Source organism: Castor canadensis, chromosome 11, assembly GCF_047511655.1.
Source record: "Castor canadensis chromosome 11, mCasCan1.hap1v2, whole genome shotgun sequence".
NCBI classification, from domain to species: Eukaryota; Metazoa; Chordata; class Mammalia; order Rodentia; family Castoridae; genus Castor; species Castor canadensis.
The window spans coordinates 46,873,788-46,897,147 of record NC_133396.1 but is presented as its reverse complement, the minus strand read 5'-3'; the positions used below and the strand labels follow the sequence as shown (position 1 = coordinate 46,897,147).

General features: G+C 49.3%; 1 protein-coding gene across 2 annotated transcripts in view; it reads left to right on the top strand.

Annotated features, from left to right (window-relative positions):
* Positions 1 to 23,360, top strand: part of Rtn4rl1 (reticulon 4 receptor like 1) — a 65,665-nt gene that overhangs the window by 2,368 nt on the left and 39,937 nt on the right. The window contains exon 2 of one of the 2 annotated variants that reach the window (XM_074046582.1): positions 16,877 to 16,986. The exons of the other annotated variant lie outside the window; for it this stretch is intronic. The gene's annotated coding sequence lies outside the window, so the exon portion shown is untranslated. The remainder of the gene's footprint in view (positions 1 to 16,876; positions 16,987 to 23,360) is intronic. 2 annotated transcript variants of the gene reach the window in all.

Below are 23,360 nucleotides of genomic sequence, written 5' to 3'. Positions count from 1 at the left end.
TTACCCTGCTCAAGAAGTGGCCACTGGAGGTTTGGCAGTCACGTGAGTTTGCCACTCTGGCTGTTTTTCCCTTCTTGCAAGGCCTTGTTAGCCGGAGAGGTTCTACCAACAAAGGTTTGCACCTGGATTGACCTGGGAGAAGCAGAGCAGAGAAGCCCTTGATTGGATCCAACTGGGCTTGGGTGGCCTGGAGCCTGCTGCTGGGACACTGTGTGGGCAAATGACTTTTGTTTTGGTCCTTTCCTGGACAGTTTCCTCTTTTGGCACTTAATCTGATCCCTTGGATTTGTCTCTTCTGCACACATGTAGAGGACACTTAGATTCTCTGTGGGGATTCTAGGTATGTGCCCAAAGCCAAAAGTATGCCTCAGGCAAATGCCAAGGGAGCTGGTCATTGAAGTTTCTTTTTTAGAGTTGTTTTCAAAGGTTCAAGACAGCACCATTATAGGATGAGTTGACATGACTGTTGCCCATCAGATGCAGAGCTCTACATGGGGTCCTAGACCTGAGCAAGTTCCAAATCATAGTTTATGATTTGGAAAGTGTTTGAAGGATGATGAAAGAGTTGCCCTCCCTAGATTCTGGGGGAGGTTTAGAAAGAGTAGGCCTTGACCGCAAGAGTCATCTTTCTGATTTTTTGATTTTCTATTAAAGCTGTTCTCTGGCAGGCTGGTTTGGGGGTTTGGGGGTACTGCCTTCCATTTCTTAATGAATGGGCTCTGCTGGTCACACACACAACCACCTCTGTGAACCTGAAGGGCCCCAGTGGGATCTAGCTGTCGACAGTGCCTTCGGCAGCTGCTCTGCCTGCTTTTCCATCTCCTGGCCTACCCTGGCAGAACAGGGATATAAAAAGCAAGCCTCTCTGGTCAAGAGAGATGAGAGGCAGGCAGGGCAAGCAAGGCCTCTAGCCATCCAGCAACATCCAGGAAGGAAGGGCAGCCTGCTGGGGGTTTTGCTTTGCCAGAGTGACCTGTTTAAGGTCAGGATCTATGGTTTTCATTTTTAGAGCTATAAAAACAGAATGCAAATCAAGAGCCTCTGGGCTAATACAGAACCTTTCCTTAAAGTTTTTGTCTTGTTAAGCAAGGAAATAGAGTGCCAAATAGGCTTTGTTAAGTGGCAGTCTAATTAATAATTTAAAATCTTGTAGCTGTCTTTCATTAGAATTTATCTGTACATCAACCACAAAATCAGTCAAACACACTCATTTATAAGTTAATGCCGTCCCTGAATAATTCAGGAAGAGCTAGATTAAGGCCTGCAACCCAGTAAGATGCATTTTGTTCTCTTGGTTTCCATAGCCAGATGGGCCAGCCTGGTGACTGAACTGGGCTTCTCCTTTGTGGGAAGAAGGGAAGGCAGAGAGAGGGAGGGAGCATGGCATTATCAGGTGGCTGAAAGATTTGAATCCAGAAGTTTCCTAAGTGATGGGAGAGTCTTCCTGCAGCCAGGTATAGTAGGCTCCATCTCTGCCAGGAGTTGGAGCTGTTGGTAATATGGCCCTTCTTAGCCCCAATGGAGAGAAGGGAGAAGAATGTTCACAGACAACCAAATTATTCTTTTCTGCTGTGCAGGAAGTGTAGAGAGGAAATATGAGAGCCTTTTTCAAGAGAACTGAAACAAGCTGGGCACCAGTGGCTCACACCTATAATCCTAGCTGCTCAGAAGGCAGAGATCAGGAGGATTGTGGCTCAAAGCCAGCCTGGGCAAATAGTCCACAAGACCCTATCTCAAAACACCCTTCACAAAAATAGGGCTGGTGGAGTGACTCAAGGTGAAGGCCCTGAGTTCAAACTCTGGTACCACAAAAAAAAAAAAAAAAGGGCTGAAACACAATGCTTTTCAGCCCAAATCTAGGTGCATAAGTAGAATTTCAGTCTTCCCAGACCGTTTCTGTTCTGATCAAAGAATCAAGGAATGCAGTGTGGTGGAACCAATCTCACCAAAATACTTCCTTCATAATTAGCTTCTAATTGGCTGCCTCTCCCTCAAAGCTCCTGGTCCTTACTCCAGAAAAGTGAATAAAGGAGGAGGAATTTTAGGGGTGCACTAGGACATCCCGGTAGAGAGGAGAGGCAGAGGAAGTTGGTAGGTAAAGTGCAGGTATGCATGTTCTCTTGTGCAGCCAGAATAAAGGCAAGCACAGCAGTGCAGTGTTCTGCCTGTGAGCCCAGACAACATAGATACTGTGTTTTGGTTCAGTTCCTATGATGACAACATGGAGCCAATTCTTTGGGTGTTTTGTTTTTTTGGCAGTACTGGAGATTGAACTCAGGGCCTCACCTTACTAGTAAAGTGCACTATCACTTGAGCCACACCCCTAGAATTTTTTTTCCCATGGTTATTTTTGGGATAGGTTCTCACTTTATGCCCACGCCAGCCTGGACCACAATCCTTGTATTTGTGCTTCCCCTGTGTAGCTGGGATGATGACGGGTTCATGCTACCATACCCAGCCATTGGTTGAGATGGAGTCTCAAGAACTATTTGCCCAAGCTGGCCTTGAACTGCAATCCTCCTGATCTCCACCTCCCAAGTAGCTAGGATTACAGGCATTAGCCACAACACCCGGCTACATGGGGCTTGTGTGTGTGTGTGTGTGTGTGTGTGTGTGTATGTGTGTGTATGAGAGAGAGAGAGAGAGAGAGAGAGAGACAAGGTCTCAGTATGTAGCTCAGGCTAGCTTCAAACTTGAAATCCTCCTCCCTTAGTCTCCTGAGTGCTGAGATTAGAGGTGTGTGCCACCATGCCCAGTTTTAGGTACATTTTCTATAGGGAAACTGTCCAGGACCCAACATGGGCACTGGTTCCTCCATTGTAGAGACGAGCCCCAGAGCTCCTGGTCTCTGCCCCAACCACCAGCCCCCAGCTCTCCAGAGGGTTAAATAGCACTGCTTATGGAGACAAGATAGAGGAACCAGAGCAAACATGCACTTGGAGCCAGGAGAGGTTCTTGGCCAAGTTTAAGAAGAGGAAGGCTCACTAGGAAAAAGAAAAGGCAGGAAGAGGAGGCATTTGCCTCCTTGACCTGGAACAGAGCTTTCAACAGACGGTAGTCTTAGGAGGTGAATCCAACTGCAAGCTCTGGCCACATCTTTGGGATGGAGCCTGAGAAAGGACAGAGCAATTTGCTCTGATGAGATGAGAAGGAGGGGGCAGGCATCTTGAAGGATGTCAAGAACGGGTCTGTTTGGTACCATCTGCAGTGAAGTAGTGGTTAAGGTTAAAGCAGAGAGGAGATGACAGGGAGAGAACAGATGGCCAAGGAAGCAAAATAGCTGGCAAAATGGGAACAGAGCCTCCAGGGACAGCAAAAGGCAGGACCTCGGTGCTGAGTGCCAGAAGCAGCCCTTTTCTCAGGGTGTGATGGCTAGGCCACCCTGGGTAGAAGTGAGTCAGGACATGGTGGTGTGTGTCTATAATCCCAGCACTCAGGAGGCTGAGGCAGAAGGATCATGAGTTCAAGGCCAGCCTGAGCAACATAGCAACTTCAAACCCAAGCCCAGCTACATAATGAGATCCTATCTCAAAAAAATCCCAAAGGCTGGGGCTGTAGCTCAGTTATAGAGTGCTTTCCTAGCATGTACAAGATCACTAAAAAAAAAAAAGAGTACAGAGAGGAGTAGGGCAAGGGCCCCAGCATGAGAGCTCCCCTGAGGCCTGGGAGAAGACCTAGGGAGCCACCAGCTTCAATGCTAGGGTCCCAGGTGCAGAAACCTTCTTAGTTATCAATGAGCTGAGGCGAGGAGGCAGTCCAGCTCAATGTCCTTCACTAGAGCAAGGCGAAGTCACTTCAGGTCTCACAGAGCATGCTTGGAGGAGCCTCCTGGGAGGGGATATGGACGTCAGCTGGAAGAGCAACAGGGAATAGACTATTTTTCCCAACTTCCCATACCCTGGCTTCACTTATGCCAGTCCCTGTTCATGTGTTGACAATAGCTGTTTGTATTTACTGAGCACTCACCATGGGCTAAGCTAAGTGCCTGATCGCATGCTATCTCCACATCCACCCTGTGAAATGTGACCATGCTGTTCCCATTGTAAAGACAAGGAAACCGAGACACTGGCAGGTGCAGTCCCTGGACCTGGTCTCCCCCAGCTGGCACACTGCTGAGTCAGACTACAGTCTCAGGCTTGTCTGCTCAGCCCACGCTCTTTCCTTGCTCTTTCAACCTCTAAGCTTCACTGTCTCACGTGCCCATCTGTCTTGATTTCTATGACATTTGTTTTGCAGGGTGCTGGGTGTTGCTGAATCATTTGTGTCCTGGCAGTTTCTGTGCACTCCCTTCCTGTGTTCCTCCAGGAGGCTCTCTGGCTGGGACGTGAGCCCCGAGCTATGGTCTTACACATCCTTTTCTACTGTGTCCCCCTCAATGTGGAGGCAGACCTCTATCTCTTGCTCTGGTTTCTTCATTGCAGACAGCTGGCCAGGAGCTCTCCTGTTGGCTTTCATAGCCCTGAAAAAGATCCAAGGCCATGGCTAATTTAGGGGCTGGGTTTGGCATGGGTTCTCAGACCTCTCCAAAGGCTGACCTGAACTGGCCAACACAGTCACACTCCACACTAGTTGGTGATTGTCTGGGGACTGACAGCCCCAGAACATGCTGGTCCAGGTGGGCAGTAGCTGTCAGTTTGAGTGAGGGAGACCCTTGCCAACTGTCCTTCCTTCTGTGGTCCAGCCCCTGTAGCCTGCTGTGAGGATGGTACCTGCAGGACTCAGCTGTCCTGCAGGATTCAGAGCTTCTCCTGTCCTCTTCCAGCCATAGCTGAGTCCCAGATGAACTGAGGCAGAGAGTCTACCTGGTCTTGGGGGGTGGAAGAACAGATTCCCACTTTGGAATGCTGTGGTGAGGCGGGCGTCTGATCTAATAGATACAGCGGGTGCTTCTGAGCCTGTGATTACTGTCTCATCAGTCAGCAAAGTTTGGAGACAAAACTGCAAACAGCCCCTGCTATTTGATTCACAAGAGTCACTCTGGGGCCTCCGTGCTGGCACAGCAAGAGGGTTGGCACAATACAGGCTGTGTGTGTGTGTATGTGTGTGTGTGCATAGAAACACACCTGGCAAGCACGCAACAGGCTCCCAAAGCATGCACACCAGAGATCCACTGTGGTGAAGCAGCCTACCTCCAGTGCACTGGAGTAGACATTGGTACCCGTGCCTTCAGTCCACTAGCATGGCTTGGTGCCATCACGGGCTGGTGAGCCACTCCTTGGGGGGGTGGGGCAGGTGGGCGGGCCAGTGCTATGTGCACTACACATGTTGGGAACAAAGCCTGCTGAGTGGGCATGTGGTTCACCCTCGCTGGGGGTGGATAGGCACGATTCATCACAGGACTGCCAGGGGACAGACCACTGCAGCCCCCAGAGATAGAGCCTCTTGGCAGCTTACTGGCTTGGTTCCAGAGGGTAGTAGCATTGTGGTGACAAGTGCATTAGTTTGTAGGAAATTGAGCAAAAGTCTTCCCTGAGTTAGGAGAAAAACTGGGCTCTCAACACAGCCTGTGGTGGTGAAAGTTTGCTTCTGCCTTCCAAATTGTAGGGGCAGAATTTACCATCTCTCTCTGTACCCACAAGCCAGCTGATAGTGAAGGAGGACTTTACATATGCTTATGTGGAGAGATTCATGAGGCCCTAGGGGGAAAATTGGCACTCTTCTTACGATGATTTATTTATAGGGCGATTGGATGATGGGATATGGAGGCCAAGGTGCCTCCATTAGTGAGAAGCTCACAAGGCAGGAAGTCTTGCTCTGCGTTTGACATTTAGTGGGGCGACTCCTACCAGGGAGCTGCTTTTTCTTTTAGAAGGTTTTGCCTTTAATGTTCTATTCATGGGCTTGTCTGGGCAGGCTGGGGGAAGGAAGGAGATGTGCTGAGATGGGCCAGGGACTGAGGCTGGCCAACCTCAAGGGAGGCAGGGTTTAGGGAGGTCACTCGGTGGCGGTGGCCAGTGGTGTGGGGATAGAAGGGGCAGGCTGGATGCTGGAGGAAAAGGAGCTCTGCTTTTGCACTGCAGGCAGTCCACTCGCCCGCTGCCTCTCGTTGACATGTGCTGCATGCGACATGCTGCGTGTTTGCTTTCCTGCCTGTCTTTCTCTCTGTGGGCTGCTGGGCTCTGCCTCTGACCGCAGCACCGCCCCCCCCCCCACCCCCCTGCAACCTTGGCTTTGGCCTCACCATGGCCCTTTCTGTTCTTGGGACTGTGGGGATGTAGAAAGAAGACCTCCATAGTTGGAGTTCTGGGGCGGGGTTTAGCTGACTCCCAGGATCCTGGGCATGTCTTCTCTCTGGGCCTCAATTTACCCATCTGTAATATGACTAGATTATTGGTCTTTGAAGTGATTTTCAGTAGTACAGTAGTTTCTTCAAATGATGCCCAGTGTCCAAGCCTAGAATATACAACACATAAGCGCAGGGTGGGGGCCCTGGTCAGAGCTGGGGGAGGAGTCTTCTCCTTTGGCCTCATTGCCACCCGGGCTGCCTTCCAGTTTGGAGACTCCAGTCTACCCCAAACCCAAGAACTGGAAGTCCTGGATGATCTCTCTCACCTCACCCCTCCCTGCAGTCCCTGATGGCTGTGTCCTTGATCCCTCCCCTCCTGCAGCTGCTCCTTCTCAGCCTGCTGTTCCAACTTCACCTCCTCTGGCCATCCCTTAACATGTTGCCTCCCTAAGGCAGTGCCTGGACCCTCTCCTTTCATGTGCTACCCCTGGGAGCTTCAGTACACCCATGGCTGGAACAGCTATTGCTGACTGCTCCCCCTCCCTCCCCCCTACCCTTCACCCCCCAACTTGTTCCATTTCCAGAGCATCTGTCTGGCTAATCCCCAAATGCCCCCAGTGGTTCCTCCCTTTCCTGACCCTTCAAATCTTGTGAGTCTGGAACTGCATCTCTGCTTCTACCCTTGGCTCACAGCAAACTGCTCCTTCCTCATTTCCCCCATCTCCACTATCCTCCCATCCACCCCAGCCCAAAAACTGGAAAGTTCCAATCATCCCCTCTCACCTCACCCCTCCTTACTCTCCATCGCGGAGCGGAGTCTCTTGGCTCCTTTCACACCTTTCCTTTGCTGCCCAACCGCCATCCTTTCCCCACTAGCCCAGTGGTGCCCCTTCCTCCTCACTTGCTGTCACCAATGCAGGTTTTTCATTGTGGCCAGAATCTAGAGTGCTGTGTGCTCTTGTCACTCTCTTTTCTTTAGTTTCTTTTTTCCATTGACACACTAAGATTGTGCATATTTATGGGTACCATGTGATGTCCTTTCACTCTCTTGTTTAAAAGCCTTCAGCAATTCTCTTTTCCTGCAGGGGATGGCCCAGTCTTCATAGCCTGGCTGTCAGGCACCTCCTGCCTCGCCCCACCTGTGCCTCCCTCTCTACACCCTGCTTAGAACTCTGAGCTCATCTTCTTCTCATTCAACCAAATCATGTTCTCTTTCATCTCTGAGGATTTGCACAAGCAAATATGCCTAGAACACTCTTTGTTGCCTCTTCCTCTTCTCTCTGCCCTTCAGTCTCAGCTTCTACACTGCTTCCTCTTGGGAAGTCTTCTTCCATTCCCTGGACCAAGAAGAGGGTTCCCATGAGACCCGCACCTCCCTGTCATGGCACTCAACTTTATTGCAATGATTTTTCTATTATCTGTCTTCCTTACCTGATAGTCTGTCCCATGACGAGGCTGGCCCCTCTAAGCGTGCTCTCTACCCTGTTCCTCAAGATTAGTCTCAAGTTCAACAATGGGCTCTCATGTCCTCTTGCTTCCAGTTGGGTTCAAACAGGGGTGAGTCACCATGGGCTTTCTGTGTCTGTCCACCAAAGGTCACCCACAGGTTTTCCTAGAAGCACAACCTGTAACCAGGATTCAAGCAAGTATTTTCCTTGGAAAGTGATCCTAGGGTATGAGTGGAGAAGGTAAATCAGAAATGGCAAGGTGTCAATAACTTACCACTACAGGAAACCAAAGCTAATCCCACTGGACTTTGGGATACAGTCTAGAACACGCACCTCCAAGTTATCTCACCAAAGGATGAGGGAGCTGGGGTTTTTATGCTCTACCTCCTGCCAGCTATTTGTTAAACATTGCTCCTATGGAGGTACTAATTTCCTGGCATTCGGGGCCTGCTCTGAAGGTGAGCAAAGCCAGGTCTACTGCTAGAGAAAGCCTCTGGGAAAGATGGGGGTTGGAAGGCAAGCTGCTATGTGGTGAAATGGTACAAGTTGAGGCTGTGGCAGCCCTGACTGCAGCTGCTACTTGGTTCCTGCCAGCGTGCTCTCCACAGATCTTTCTGTGTCTAACTTTGGTAAGAGCTCCTTCCCCTCCTTCAGTAACCTCCTTGTGTGTGTGGTAAGAGGTAACACTACTATCTCTTAGGGGTTCCCCCTTTCTTTGTATACTAAATCCGAGGACGCTTTTTCCTACCAGGACCTGACTAAAACAGCATCCCATACCAACGAAACATAGCTCATAATGGCATTCAGTAAAAAGTATTGAACCAATAAACTAGTGGAGCCAGTGCTGGTGGCTCACACCTGTAATCCTAGCTACTCAGGAGGCAGAGATCAGGAGGACTATGGTTCAAAGACAGTCTGGGCAAATAGTTGGAGAGACCCTATTTCGAAAAAAACCCATCACAGAAAGGGGCTCAAATTGTAAGCCCTGAGTTCAAACCACAGTACTGAAAAAAAAGGAAGAAGAGAAGGAAAGAAGGGAAGAAGGAAGGAAGGAAGGGAGGGAAGGAAGGAGGGAGAAAGGAAGAAGTAAAAGAAAATAAGAGCTGTGTGCTGGTGGCTCAGGCCTGTACTCATAGCAGCTCAGGAGCAGAGATCAGGAGGACTGCAGTTTGAACCCCAGTACCCCAAATAAACAAATAAAATAATGCATGTGTCTATGAGGTGATTGACTAATGAGTATTGATTGATCTAATGATTCTATACATAGGTTTGAACATAAGAAACTTAGTACAAAAATCTAATTTTTACATTGTTTTGTAACCATAAAATTAAGTCATGAAAACCTAAAGTGTTTTTGTTCGTTTGGTTGGTTGATTGGCTGGGTTGGGGGAGGGGCGTTAAGATGGGCTCTCATTATGTTGCCTAGTCTAGACAGACACTCTACCTCTTGAGCTACACTCCAGCCTTGTTGCCTAGTCCAGAGTCACCTGTTTTAAAACCCCAGGCTCAGATGATCCTCCCCTCAGCCTTCGGAGTAACTGGAACTACAGATGCTTGGCTAACCCTAGAGCTTTTTAGAGAGAAAGTACCAGGAACCAGGAGGAAGCAGCTGTTTTTTAAAGAGGAGGATGTAGAATGGAGTCATATTATACAGTTTTCCCTGTGCAATATCTCATAAAAACAGAAAAACTAGGTCTAATTAACGGCAAGTTACAGATGAGAACAGTGAGGCTCAGAGGGGCTCTGAGTAGGGTCCGGGGGCTGCCACCACCTCACCCAGCCCAACCCTGTTCCTCCCTGCCCCTGAGTGCTCACATGAACACAAAGACTGGTTGGTCCCGTGGGCCATAGAGGACGCCCAGCAGGGCAGGCACTGCACTGGATGAAACCAACACTCTCACTTGAAAAAGTTTAGGGTGGTACTTAGCGGATTTTTATGGAATAAAATTTACATATTGATTCCATGGCAAATGAAAACCTCTCGCAGACACTCTCAGAGATCTGAACAGTTTAAATGAGGCTGGACCAAACATGAGGAGGTAAAATTGCCAGCTGAAGCAGAGATCAGGTGATACCTGGGGTGAGAAGACTGCCTCTTTTGTCTTCTCTCCCATCTGTGAAAATGGCTTGTTCCTTTGAACTGCTCCTTTTCCTTCCCTCCCTTCCCTCATTGGTGGGGGGCGGGCAGTAGTACACGGAGATGAATGACCTGGACGCCCTAAACCTCCAGGGAGTGGTGGCTCTAGGAAGTGCAGCCTCTCTATGGTCCCCTTCCTGGTCCTCTTCCTTTCTGACTCTGCCTTCCTCACCCCTAGATCTGATCTTCAGACCCTCGCACAAGGCCCAATGTGGCCACTTCTGGCTTGGCCTTCATGACAGCCTTTCCCCTTCTCTTCCCACAGTGCACTGCTTCATGCTTTTGGTGTTGCAAGTTTTATTTCAGAGGGAAGACCCCAACTGAGCCAGCTATGCATGGCTCTTGTCAGGCCATGTAACAGATCATGTTCTACACCTGGCCTCCTCTTACCTTGTCAGCCAAAAGGGGCAAAAGAGGGTTGTTCCCACTTGACAAACATTTATGAAACTATTGTGTGGCCTTCTGCTGGCTGGGCACTGGGAATGAAGCAATAAAAAAACCCAAGACCCTGTATTTATGGAACTTACATTCTTGTTGGGGGTGGGGAGATAGACAATAAATAATTACACTCTATTCATTGACGGTAAGTGCTTAGGAGGAAATTAGCAGAAAGTCAATTAAAGAATAGAAAGTGCTGCAGGCGCCAGTAGCTCGCCGCCTGTAATCCTAGCTATTTGGGAGACTAGATTGGGAAGATGGAGGTTCGAGGCCAGCCCATACAAACAGTTTGCAAGTTGCATCTGCAAAATAACTAGAACAAGATGGACTGAAGGTGTGAATAAGTAGTAGAGCACCTGCTTTGCAAGTATAAAGCCCTGAGTTCAAAACCTTGGTTCCACCAAAGAAACAAGAGAAAGTGACCAGAGAGGGACCTACAGATGACCAGAGATACCTCTGACTAAGAAGAGTTCTTCAGACAGAAAAAACAATGGCAAGTGCAAAGGCCCTGAGATAGGAGTGTACCTGATATGATACTTGGCTGCCTATGGGGTTGTGGCCAGGACAGGCATTCTGAGGTTCAGACTGTAGTTTCAGATTCCTTTGGAGAATCTGAAACTTGGGTCCAGTCCCATGTCCATCAGTCACCTGCCCCGGGATTCAGAGACCAAGGCAACAGCTATTATGGGGGAGGAGGAGTAGTGGTGGGTCTGGGGATCCTTCTTGGCATCAAGGTCAGATACCTCCCTTTCTGGGCTATTTACATGGACCAGGTTACAGTCTGGAGATCAGTTCCCGTAAGCCCTTCCCTTTTACTCCAAAGCATATACCCTAGAACTGAGTTCTGTGAATAGTGTTATTTATTTATTTATTATTTATTTTTTGGTGGTACTGGGATTTGAACTCCAGGCTTCATACTTGCTAGGCAGGTGTTGTACCACTTGAGCTACTCTGCCAGCCCCTGTGTATGATCTTGTTTTCACCCATGACTTCACTCATACGCCAGCCTTTTGTCTCCCTTCAGTCCATCAGTTCCCCTGTGCTTTGTAGTCATTTAGTAGTTTTTGTTTTGATTTTTGGCAGTGTTAGGGGTTGAACCCAGGTCCTTGTGTATGCTTGGCAAGTGCTGTGTCACTGAGCTATGTCCCTCACCATTTCCTGAGTGAACTCTCACTGTGGTCCAGGTATGGCCAGAACTAGGCAATAGGTTGAGTACCAGTTCCCATTCTAAGGACATTTACCACCTGGTGGGAGAACCTACACACTGGGGAAAAGGGAAAGGACAGGCAGCTGGAGGGGCAGGCCCTCCTCCCCAAGCTCAACTGGCCAGGCTTTAGGAGAGGAGGTGGGCCTTGAAGGAAATGTCAGAAAGACTAGAGGACAAGTGAACGAGCTGTATAGTAGTAAGGCAATGGTAGGAGCCTGACCATTGGAAAGTCTTGTGTATCAGGGAGGAGGAGGGTTGGTTGATTCAACAGCCATACAGCACATTTTTTGAACATGCCAAAAAATGCATAGCCATGGCAGAAAACGTTGGAAAGCCCCAATTGGCAACAACAACAAAAAAAAAGAAAATCACTAATGTCACAACCCAAAGAACAGAGAGGGAAAGCAACTTCTATTCTTCTTTCCTCCATTCCTATAAATGCGCCCTGTCTTGTTAACTAACCGTGGGTGTGGTATGGACATCTTTCCATGTTGGAGTGTTAGGAAAAACGCCGCTCACAAAGAAAGCTCACGAGAAAAGTCTTACGTCCATACAGCAAAGTTTAATGGCAGGCTCCAATTGCCAGGCTGGCTGGGGAAAGATGGCGCAGCAGTGATTCTGGGCCAGGTGGGGCTTTTATAGAAGGGGAGGTTATGGAAGTTAGCGCATGTGCGGTAGTCTCTGGTAGGGGTGGGGCTGTCTTAGAGCGTGGGAATTTCTGTTAAGGGGCGGGGCTGTCCTTGGAAGTTTCTCAAGTGAGGTCTGAGGATAAAATGGCCGCTGATTTACAAATGGTGACATTATTGTTCTGTCAGGCAGTGCTAAGCCTTGGATTGATTGATTGATTGATTGATGGTGGGACTGAGGTTTGAACTCAGGGCTTTGTGTGTATAAATCAGGTGCTTGCAAAGCAGGCACTCTATCACTTGAGACACACCTCCAGTCCCTTTTGCTCTGGTTATTTTGGAAATGGAATCTCAAAAACTATTTGCTTGGACTGGCCTTAAGCCATGATCTTCCTGATCTCAGCCTCCCAAACAGCTAGGATTACAGTAGTGAGCCACCAGCCACCAGCTTTTTTTTTTTTGAGACACAATCTCCTTATATTGCCCAGGCTGAATTCAAATTTCTGGGCCCAGGCACTCTGCCTACCTCAGCCTCCTGGATAGCTGGGAATGTAGGCATATCACCACAGCTAGCTAAGCCTTAGGTTTTTGGTACTGGGGTTTGAACCCAGGGTTTCACACTTGCTAGGCAAGTATTCTACCACTTGAAGTATGACCCAGCCCTTTTGTTTTTATTTGTTTATTTATTTATTTATTTTGGTGGTACAGGGTTTGAACTCTTATTTTGTTTTTGAGACAGAGTCTCACACCCAGGCTGGCCTCAAACTCTCAAACCTCCTACCTCGACCTCCCAATTACTGGGATTACAGGTGTGCACCACCATGCCCAGCAAAGCCTTAGTTTTAATGGCTTCAAAATGGTCCATAGTGTGACTTGCCAATTGGCAAGACCTCGGATTGGCAAGGCCACCGTTAGAGGCTGTGCCATACCCAACATCTGGCAGCCTAGGCCATGTGCTTTGTGGCCTCCCAGCAGGGGCAGAAGAGAAGGGTGATGGTTCCAGGCCTTTGCAGGAGCCAAGTAGATGGAGGTCATTGTGGGAGGTCAGTGATACCCATTGGCATACCTCAGCCAGCAGCCAGACAGGACCCAGAGCCATCCTCAACAAAGAGCCCCATGTGGCAGCCTGTGGGTCAGGCATCAGCAAGTTCCCAGACCCTTGCAGGCACCATACATCTTTGCACCACACTCAGGACCTGCCCCCTCTCTGCAGGCAGACATTTCTGGGAGGAAAAGGGTGTGTCCTGGGTGCTGGCAGTCCCTGGGGAAACCCTCTGAAGCCTGGGGTCCAGATGTCTCACCTCCCCCACAAAGGAAGCTGGAATGGGATTGATTTTTCTCTCTCCACTTCTTTGAAGAGAACAGCAACCCAGGGGTAAGGCCTCTTACTGGTGAAGGGTTTGTCCCGGAAAGCAGCAGGGATAGGAGAGCTAGGGTGCCCCAAATAGGGGCACAGACTCTTCCCACCCCACCCTCTCTCTGCTGAGTTGGGTCCTTACCTATACCTGGGGTATGGAGGCCCTGTTTGCCTCACTAGTAGTTGACTGGCCTACCCCACTGGGAATTGGCTAAGGGTGTTTTTACTAATAAGCTAACCACATTACAATCTCAACGGAATTAACGAGAGAGAGAAAATAGTCCTTGAACAAATGCCAGTGTCTGCCAGGACCTAAGATCTGGTTCTAGCTATTTTTTAATAATTGAGGGTAATAAATATGTATTTCTTTCTCCTCATCACCCCCCATCCTCCGAAGCTTGTCAGCTCCCTGCGTCTCTCCTCTGATCAGACCAAGTCTTCCCCAAGCAAAAAAAAAAATCCTTTAAGCAAAAGGATTAAAGTCTTGAAAGTAGGTCTGCCTGAGCTCTCCCCTCCCCCACTTCCCCAGGGCTGAAGTGGAGAGGCCCCTCAGGGAGCCAGGGACCCAGGGTTGGGGAGGTTGACGCATCAAATCCCACCCTGGCTCCCTGAGGCCTATCCAGTCATGGGCTGGTCAGGAAAAGGTAGCCTAGTTTAGCTTAAGTCTCATTGGCCACTGAGGAGGGCTAACCTGAGGATCAGAGTTCCCCAGACTCCAGGAAGAGAGAAAAGGGTTTGGTTTCAGCTCCACTTTGTACCCTGGCTTTGTACTCTAGGGAGCTGTGTGCCTTGGAGCAAGCACTTGAGTCTCAGTTTCTTCATTTGTAAAATGGGAAAATAAACAGAATCTACTTCACAGAGGATCAAATAAGATGAAGATAGTCCAGTGTCTGGCATTTGGTAAATACCAAATAAATGAAATAACCATTATTATTGTTTTTATGGGATTCTTCTCAGACAGAGAGGGCAGTCTGTCAATTCTCCCATCCCAGGACCCACCAAGCTCCCAAGGCCTGCCCTGCACCGCTGATTTTCATGCATCATTCCTTCTTGAAGAGCGGGTTGAACCCAAGGCTGGGTGGTATGGTTAGGACCTTGCCTCTAACTGTTGGAACTCATAGGCAAGTGGAACTGGAACTCAGAATAGGATTTGTACCCTCCATCCTCCTGCCTTCTTTTGCCCCTTGCTGCTTCCTTACCGGGCACCCAGTATCCCTGACTATGGGCTCCAAGAGCTACCCAGAAACTCAACCAGGAGAAGCCTAGCCTAGCCAGGAAGGTAGTACCCCAGCACTGTGGCCACTGCTTGGCAGAGCTGTCTTTCTCCCACCACAGCTGCCAGCCTTGCAGTTTCTGCTGAGGCAGCAGCCCTGGCCCAGAAGACCTCCCTCCCTCTGTGCTGGGCACATGCACACAGGGCTGGCTGCAGGTGGCCAGTTCTATGTCCCTGCACCCACCAAGGCCCAGAGTCCCTGGCCTGCTCCAGTGCTCAGTGGTTGGCCACGTGGCCTCCAGGGCCCCACTACCTACTCCCCGCCCCCCCTCCCCAGGTCTGCCTTAGCTGCTCTGGGCCTTAGGCATGAGAGGAGAGGCAGGGCCAGGCCGGAGGGCAGGAAAAGCAGGAGGGAGGTGGCTATTTATAGCTGGCTTTGCTTTTGTTCCTCTTCCAGCAATGCTTCTCTTTAAATAGGAGCAGGGCTGGAGGCTGCAGCTCTTCCCCAGCCGCCTGCAGTCAGCTCGTACACGCATGCCTGAGTGAGTGAGTGTGTGTGTGTGTATGTGTGTGTGTGTGTGTGTGTGTGTGTGTGTGTAAGGAGACACATATATAAGACTGGGGTAGGGTTGGGCTTTTCAGTTCATACGTGTGATGTGCATATGTGTACACGAAGAGGAGAAAGGGAATAGAGAGTTCTGTGTGTGTGTGCATACACCAGCATGTGCAAGGGTGGAGGTGTCAAACTGCGCTTTGTATGTGGCCTGTATGTCTACATGTATAAGATGGTAAGCAGTTCTGAGTAAGCATAGTTTTTTGGTTTGTTTTGGCCTGAGTTTGAACTCAAGGCCTCATACTTGCTAGGCAGGCTCTCTGCTACTTGAGTCATGCCCCCAGTTCATTTTGCTTTAGTTATTTTAAGGTAGGGTCCCAAATTTCTTGTCCAGGGCTGGCCTCAGATGGCAATCTTCCTACCTGTGGCCTCTCTCATAGTCGGGACCACAGGCTTGTACTACCATGCATGTCCAGCTTATTGACTGAGTTGGGGTGGGGGACAGGCTCTCAACAACTATTTGCCTGTATTGGCCTGGATCCTTGATCCTCCTGGTCTCAGCCTCCTGACTAGTTAGGATTACACATGTGAGTCACTGTGTTTGTTTTTATTTTTTGAGACAGGGTCTCACTAGGTAGCCCACACTGGCCTCAAACTTGTAATCCTCCTCCCACTGCCTCCCAAGTGCTGAGATTACAGATGTGTACCACCATGCTGAGCATTTGTGTGTGTTTATATTGATGGGTGCACCGTGGGGTAGAGCAGCCACTCAATGTGTGCATACACCTATGTGTAAGAGATAGTGTCAGGGCTGGGCAAGGATGTGTGTGCCTGGTGTGGAGAATGTGATGAGAGCAGCTCTCTAGGGTGAATACATCCACCATGGGGCTGTTGAGAGCAGTCACCGTTGTACGTGTGGCATAGTGCACACACATAAGGATAGAAAGATAATGGTGCTCATATTTTGTGCATACCAGACAGTACGCTCCATGAGGGCAGAGGCTTTGTTCCATACCCTGCACATCACTGTGCCTGTCTCCTCCTCTGTGGGGTGGGATGTTAACTGGATGCTTAGAATTGCATGTGTGCTAGAGGCAGCGGAAAGGGCCTCTGGGATCCTCTCTGGCTGCGCACCCAGCAGTCTTTTTTTTTTTTTAGAGCACTCCCAGAGCCCCTGGGGCAATATGGGGAGGAAACCACTCCCTTTTCCTTTCTCTGCTGCTAAACCCGGGCCTAGAGCGGGTGGGTAGGAAAATGCAGGGGCGACCTGGGTGACCAGATCCCGGGCTGCCTAGTGAAGAAGCCCTGGGATGATGAACAGGCCTAGGTTCCCCACCTGGTCCCACACCTGTCCCTACTTCAGATTTCCACCCACCGTTCTGCCTGCAGGAGGCTTAGGGGCACCTCCCTTGCCCCTGGACTGGGCCCAGCAGCTCCAGATCCGTGCGACAGCCCTCCCCTCCTCTCCCGCAAAGGCCAAACAAAATATAGTAAATATTTAATCCGGGCCAGGGAGCCAAGGAGGCCTCCCTGCCCCCTCCGCAGCCGTCTGGCTCCTCTGCCAGCCCCGACTGCTCTCCTCAGTAATGAGGCTGCACAGGATCGATGGCAGCCGGGGTGGCAGAGGGGGTTGTCCTGCGCCCTGAGGGTGGCATCACTGTTTGTCCCCAGGTTCCAGACCCGGGAACCCACCTGAGCACACCTGCACCCTCGCCTTTCCTAGAAGGCTCTCCACTGACCGCTGCTGCCCACCTCCTGGCTAAGAGGCCACCAGTAAGCAGGTAGGGTGGGGAAAGCAGAGGCAGGCCCTGCGGGAAAAAGGCAGTGCAGTAAAGGGAGTGGAGACATCTCAGCCCCAGCTGTTGCCTGTGTTCTTGTCACCAGGCCAGACCTGACCTCCAAGGCCCAGGGGCCTGGATGAAACAGGGAGGCCCATAGAGAGGGGGAAGGTACTCCTATGGTGTGGTAGACTTGGTCTCCCCAGCCTTGCCCTGGAGGATACATAGAAGAACTGATGACATCCTTGCTGCTCATTCCTTCATGCAGCAATTACTGTGCACCTACTGTATGCCAGGCTCAGGCTGCCAGCCAGGAGACACACAAGTCTTGGCTGCCGACAGACTACATTCTAAAGGACCACAAAAGATGGTTTCAGTTAGTGGTTGAATTTAGGGTAGAGAGGAAAACTGTAATGTGATACTGTGTTTGGCTAGGGAAAGGACAACATGAGCAAGGGTGGTCAGGGAGCTGACAGATGACAATGGGTTGGGATAAAATCATCCCTGGCAAATTTCAGAGCAAATGCAAAGGCACATTGGCAGGAAAGAAATTGGTGTGCTCTAGGACTTGGAAGAAGGGCCCTGGAGGTTGAGTATAGTGAGTGAGGTAGAAGTAGGCAGTGGTGGGTCCCTTAGGGTCTTACAGGCCATGGGAGGGGTTTGGATTTTACTGTAAGTGTTGTGTGATGGTGTTACAGGTTTTAAGCAAAGGAATGACATGCTCTGATTTACATTTTTAAAAGCTTCCGCTGGCTGCAGTGTGAAAAAAGGAAGGAGGGAGTTAAGGGTGGAGGCAGGGAGGCCAGGTTGGGCTAGGGAGATGGTGCCCTGCTTGGCTTGGGCAAAGACTGTGAAATGACCATTTATACTCCTGCAGCTAGCAGGGGGGTTCCTCCAGCATCTGGAACAGCCTGCTCAGTGGTTCCTGGTGCACCAAATCCTTGGGGGCCTGAGCAGAGGCCAGGTTCTGTTGCCCCTGTCCTGTCTCCCTGACCCAGACTCCATGGTGGGCAGCCCAGGAAGTTTTTCTTCCTTTTTTTTTTTTTTCTAGGAGCATTAGAAAATGTTGACATGTTTTTTGAAACAATTTCAGATCTGATATCTCCGCCAGATTGAGTTTGTAACCAGCTTTATTGTTTAAGCCTGCTGGGATTTCATCAAAGGCGTCTGCTGTTTACCCAGAACCATTTCATTGGAGAAAACAGCAAACAGACCTGCATTTCTATCTGATTTCACTTTTTCCCTTTCCTCATGAATTTAAGTGCTTGTGAAAGTCAGGGCTGATAAGGCAAAGCAGGGAGGATCAGACCCTGAGGAGGGGGCTCGGAATGATCTCAGCAGAGGTTTATTACTAGAGCAGAGAAAAGCTGGGGGTGATTGGCTGCCTCTCCCCCTGGGGGGCCATTCCCGGTCAGCTGCCAGCACTCCCTCGAGGGACATTGGGGAGAGCCGCTGTTCTCTATACTCTGGCCAAGAGTTTTCAGCCATCTCCTGTTGTCTGTTGTCATTACCGGTTTCTGGGCCATTTCAGACACTAGCAACAATAAGCCTGAACATCAGCTCCCACTTGGAGCAAGTGGTGACCTGGCCCCTGAGGTGGGCTGCCCTGGCTCCAGCCTTCCTGGGAGAAGAGTGAGTGAGGAAGCAGAGCAAAAGGCAAATGGGAACCAGATCCTGAGAGAACCTGAAATCGCTGTATTGCTCCTCCTCTGCCAGCGCTGGGGACTCGGCCTCTGGTCCTGCCAAGCTGCCTGAGCCAACACAGTGCAGTCAGGGCAGGGTCTAGGGACTCTTGTCACAGGCTCAGGGCTCCCTCCACCTCCCTAAGGCATCTACCCTGGTGTTACCTTCTCCTGCCTAATCGGACCCAGGGTCTTTAAGCAGGCCCGTTGTTGACCCAGCAAATGTTTTAACCCAATGAGGGATTAGAACAGCCTATCAGGAGAAGGCACTCTGGTAAATTTGGCTTAATGTGCCTTGTACAGTTGCTTGAGTGACAGCTAGTTAAGTGCACTGGTTGCTTGGCACATAGCTGTCTCTTACCAGTTATACATTAGATCCACTTGTAGGGTCAATCGATTTGAACCAATTAGCAGGAGGATAAGGACTTGTTTATCTTTAACTGACTGGAGATCTTACGGCAAGCCACGTGAGAGGGATAATTCCCTCACACAGAGTGCTGGGCTTACCACTGGGCTCTATCGCTTTCTCAAAGGTGGGACTTCTAGCAACAAGAACCCCTTGTCCATGAGATGAACCTACAGGCAGGAAAGAGAGAGAAGGCCAAAGCTCTTGACCCCACAGTGCCAGGTCTAGGCCCTTCTGTTTGTGGCTGCTCTCCTTCCCCACCCACCTTCCTAGTGAGAGCTCAGCTGCTCTGGGACTTCAGAGGCTTCCTCCATCTCTGTGGGCTCAAAAGATGCCCCGGTTTCCTTCAAGAGCAGGGGAGCCACACGGGGCCTACCTCCTGAAGACCTTGGGAATATTGGCTGCCACTCTTAAAGAACCCACATCATCTCATTTTACCAGTGTAAACCTCCATGGGTGGTGGCATATACCTGTAGTCCCAGCACTCCAAAGGCTGAGTAAGGCAGAATCACGAGTTTGAGGCCATCTGGACTAAACAGTGACTCTCTCTCTCTCTCTCTCTCTCTCTCTCTCTCTCTCACACACACACACACACACACACACACCCTTATGCCTCCTTTCCAACCACCCCTCCCCCAATCCAAGTAGGTCTTACACAGATCCTTTCTTAGAGAAGGAAACTGAGACTTGGAGATGGGAAGCAGCAGGATCTATCTGTCTGCAGTCACCTGGCCAGTCAGCTGGCTACCTCTGGAGTCTGGGCTCTTCTCACTTGACCTCACTGTTCTTGAAGGTCTGTGAGGTTAATTAGGGCAGGGGCTTCTCCTGAATTGTGAGGTTAGGAGAAACAAGCTTCTAAGCTGGCAGGAGGAGGTGGAGTGGGTCCTTTGGTGTTTTGATCTGAGGATATTGGAATGAGCCTGAGCTATTCAGGCCCTGCCTTTGCCCTTTGATTAGCTAAGTGGACCTCTGGTTGGGACGGTGGGTATGTCTGTTGTTACAAAGTGCGCTCAGGGTTACTGAAGTGGCTGAAGCAGGAGGATCTCTGCAGTCCTATATTTTGAGGCCAGCCCCGGCAACAGCATAATGAGACCCCATCAGAAACAAAAACAGACTGAAGGTGTTGCTTAAGAGGTAGAGGACCTGCTTTGTAATCACAAAGCCCTGAGTTCAAACCTTAGTACCACCAAAAAACAAAACAAAGTGTGTCTGATACAGGGGAGACACTGCCTAGCTCCCCGAAGCATCCCATCTCTGGAGAACTCCCCGGGCTCCTTTTGCATCTTTCCCATAAAAGGAGGGACGGCCTCTCCATCCTCCAGCTCTGGCCATCATTTCCCCTGAAGACCTATCCTCAGCTTGCTGTCTGTGAATTCCAGCATACATTCTCATGCATTCTCAGAGGCAACAAAATCTATTCTCACTGAGTGTAGGAACTAGATCCACAGAGTGGGAGCTGGGGACGATGAGGTAGATTTTCCTTCAAAGAGGGTCAAATGTAAGAATCCCAAGGAAGGGGCCAGCTCAAAGAAGTCTTTTGGGGGTGGGCAGAGGTGGGGGTGCCTTTCTGTCAGTTCTACCAGCTTGCTCAAGAGAGTTGGAATTGGTGACTTCTTCTTGAGAAATTACTTCAGATGTCAGCATTTTCTTAATAGCCTGGGCTGTGGTGAATCCTTGACCTTTTAGGGTGGGTTTGATTTTTTGGAAAAGGCCAAAAGTAATTTGAAGCTGTGTGTTGTGAATAAAGGGGATGAGGAATTTGTAGTAGGTGATTTGTTTTTGTTGAGATTTAAAACAAAATTTCTTTTATTCAAAATGAGATGGGGTCAGTTTTCTCACAGGAAGTTCCAGAAGTGTATTAAATGAAATGGGGGGAGATAGGGACTGAAACTTACCACTCTGAAGAAGGTCAGGGGAAGGAAATTAATGCTTTATTGAGCCACTACTGTGTGCCAGGCAGTTTATATACACTATTGCAACTGACTGAAGTCATTTTTGGATTAAGGCCCATTTATAAAAAGATTCATGAACAATCCATTATCTTGATTACTCCTCACAGTAATCCTATTAGAACAAGCTCTTAGCCCATTTCACAGGTGACAAAATTGGGCCCAGGGAAGATAAATGACTTCCCAAGGTCACAGAGCTGTATCAGTACCAAAATTAGAACCCAGGTCCAATTGACCTCCCAAGTCAAAGCTATTTTTTTTTTATTTGTAAGTTTTCATAATACACTACTCATCTCCACCCTCAGTGACACACAACCATCGTTCCATTATGTCACAATGACATCATGCAGACTGTATTCACTTAATATAAATGCAGATCATAAAGGAGTCATATGTCAAAGTGAAATGCTGACTGTGTGCAGTAGCAGCCATCGTCAGCAGGCATCAAGGGATGCGTGGGTGACGACGGCAAAGCATGAAGTATGGTGTTTATTAGGTATTGGCAAAGGCCCGGGAGTTCCAAATGCCAAGCGGCGATAAGTGGGAACTGCTTGTCTCAGTGCTCGTCCAGCTCCAAGAGCTGAGCAGATCCCATTTCTGTTCCTTTGAATCAGCTGAACTCTTAGACCAGTCCTGGGAGCTTTCTTGGCCACTGGCAAGGCAGGGCTCCTCTGGATCAGAATCACAGTAACAGCACCAGCAAAGTTGTCGGAGCACTCATTCTGTGCCAAGCATTGATTTACCCTCTGCATGATCTAAGCCCCCAGCTTGGGGGTGTTTATGTACTCTTAGCCCCACTGGAGCCACACAGGTTGGTATTTTTTCTTTTTCTCTCCTCTCCTCTCTCCTCCCAACTTCCCTCCCCTCCCCTCTCCTCTCCTCTCCTCTCCTCTCCTGTCTCCTCTTTCCTTCTTCTCCTTCCCCTTCCTCCTCTTCTCTCCTCCTCCCCCTTCCTTCTCCTCAACTTCTTTCTCCTCCTCCTCCTCCTTCTTCTTCTTTCTTCTTTCTTCTTCTTCTTGTCCTTCTTCTTGTTCTTCCTCTTCCTCTTCCTTCTTTCTTCTTCAAGACTAATCCAAGTTAGACTTGAATTCATGACCCTCATAACTTCGTTTCCCAAATGCTGGGGTTATAGACATGTACCATCACTCCAGCTATAGGCTGGCTCTTTTGAATCCAGAAAAGGACTCTTTCCCTGCATGCAGGCTAGACCCTTGCTGTTATGTGGCTACATGTCACGAAGGAACTGGTGGCCTGAGTAGGACAGGAATGAGAGTGAAGCACTTATATACATCATCTGTCCTGAGGACACAGCTCCAGCTGGACTTCTCAGCTATACTCACAGTCACAGCTCTCTAAATATAGCAGTCTCACTTCCAGAAACTTATGGACACCCTTGTACCTGTGGGCAGAAATGCACATATAGGAACACACACAGTATCATTGCTGAAAATAGCAGAACTGCGAACAGCCTAAATGTCCATCCATCAGGGATGCATTGGGTAGAACACAGCACTCCATGCAATGGATTCTGCACTCCAAGGGATGGGTAACTAGGCACTAATATCGGATGGATGCCAAGTGAAAACACAGTGGTAAGACACCGCAATACAATTGGGTTTTAAAAAAGAAAGATTTACTTATACGTGTTAGAAATTTTCTGGAAAGACACAAAAGAAACTGTTAACAGTGGGATGCCTCTGAAGAGAGATACTGGGAACTGGAGGTCTGAGAGAGGAAAGGAGACTTACTTTTTATTGTATACCTTTTGTGTTCTTTGAAAAAAAAGTTTTTTTTACTATGTGCATGCATTATCTTTTTGATTAAAAAGAAAGTGGTAAAAAAAAAAAAAAAAGTCCCTAGGCTTTCTCTGGCTCCATAGTCCACTTTTTCTTCCGTCTCCAGCAAGGTTCTGCCACTTTGACTCACAGGCCATTTTTCAGCTTCTCTTCCTCTGCCCGAGGCCACACTCACACCCCCTCCCCCCACCCACCAGGGATCCATTACTGCCTCTTACATGTACTTAAAACCTACCTTTTTGCCTTGAAATACAAATAACTCTAATCTGCAGAGGACACCAGGCTTCATCGCACTCACGGAACAAACAGAAATGGGCTGATACTGAGATGCTTGATAAATGTTTGCCGAATCAAATTGAATCTGTGACTCGGTTGGTTACACCGAACAAGGCACTAATTGGCCAAGGTCAGGCATCTAAGTCCCATGCAGGTTGGCTGCCTCTGGATCTAGAGAAGCCTCTTTCCCAGAATACAGCCCAGACCCTTCTTCCAACATGGCTGTGTGTCAGGAGGAGGCACCCCTACCTGTGCAAGGAAGGAGAGT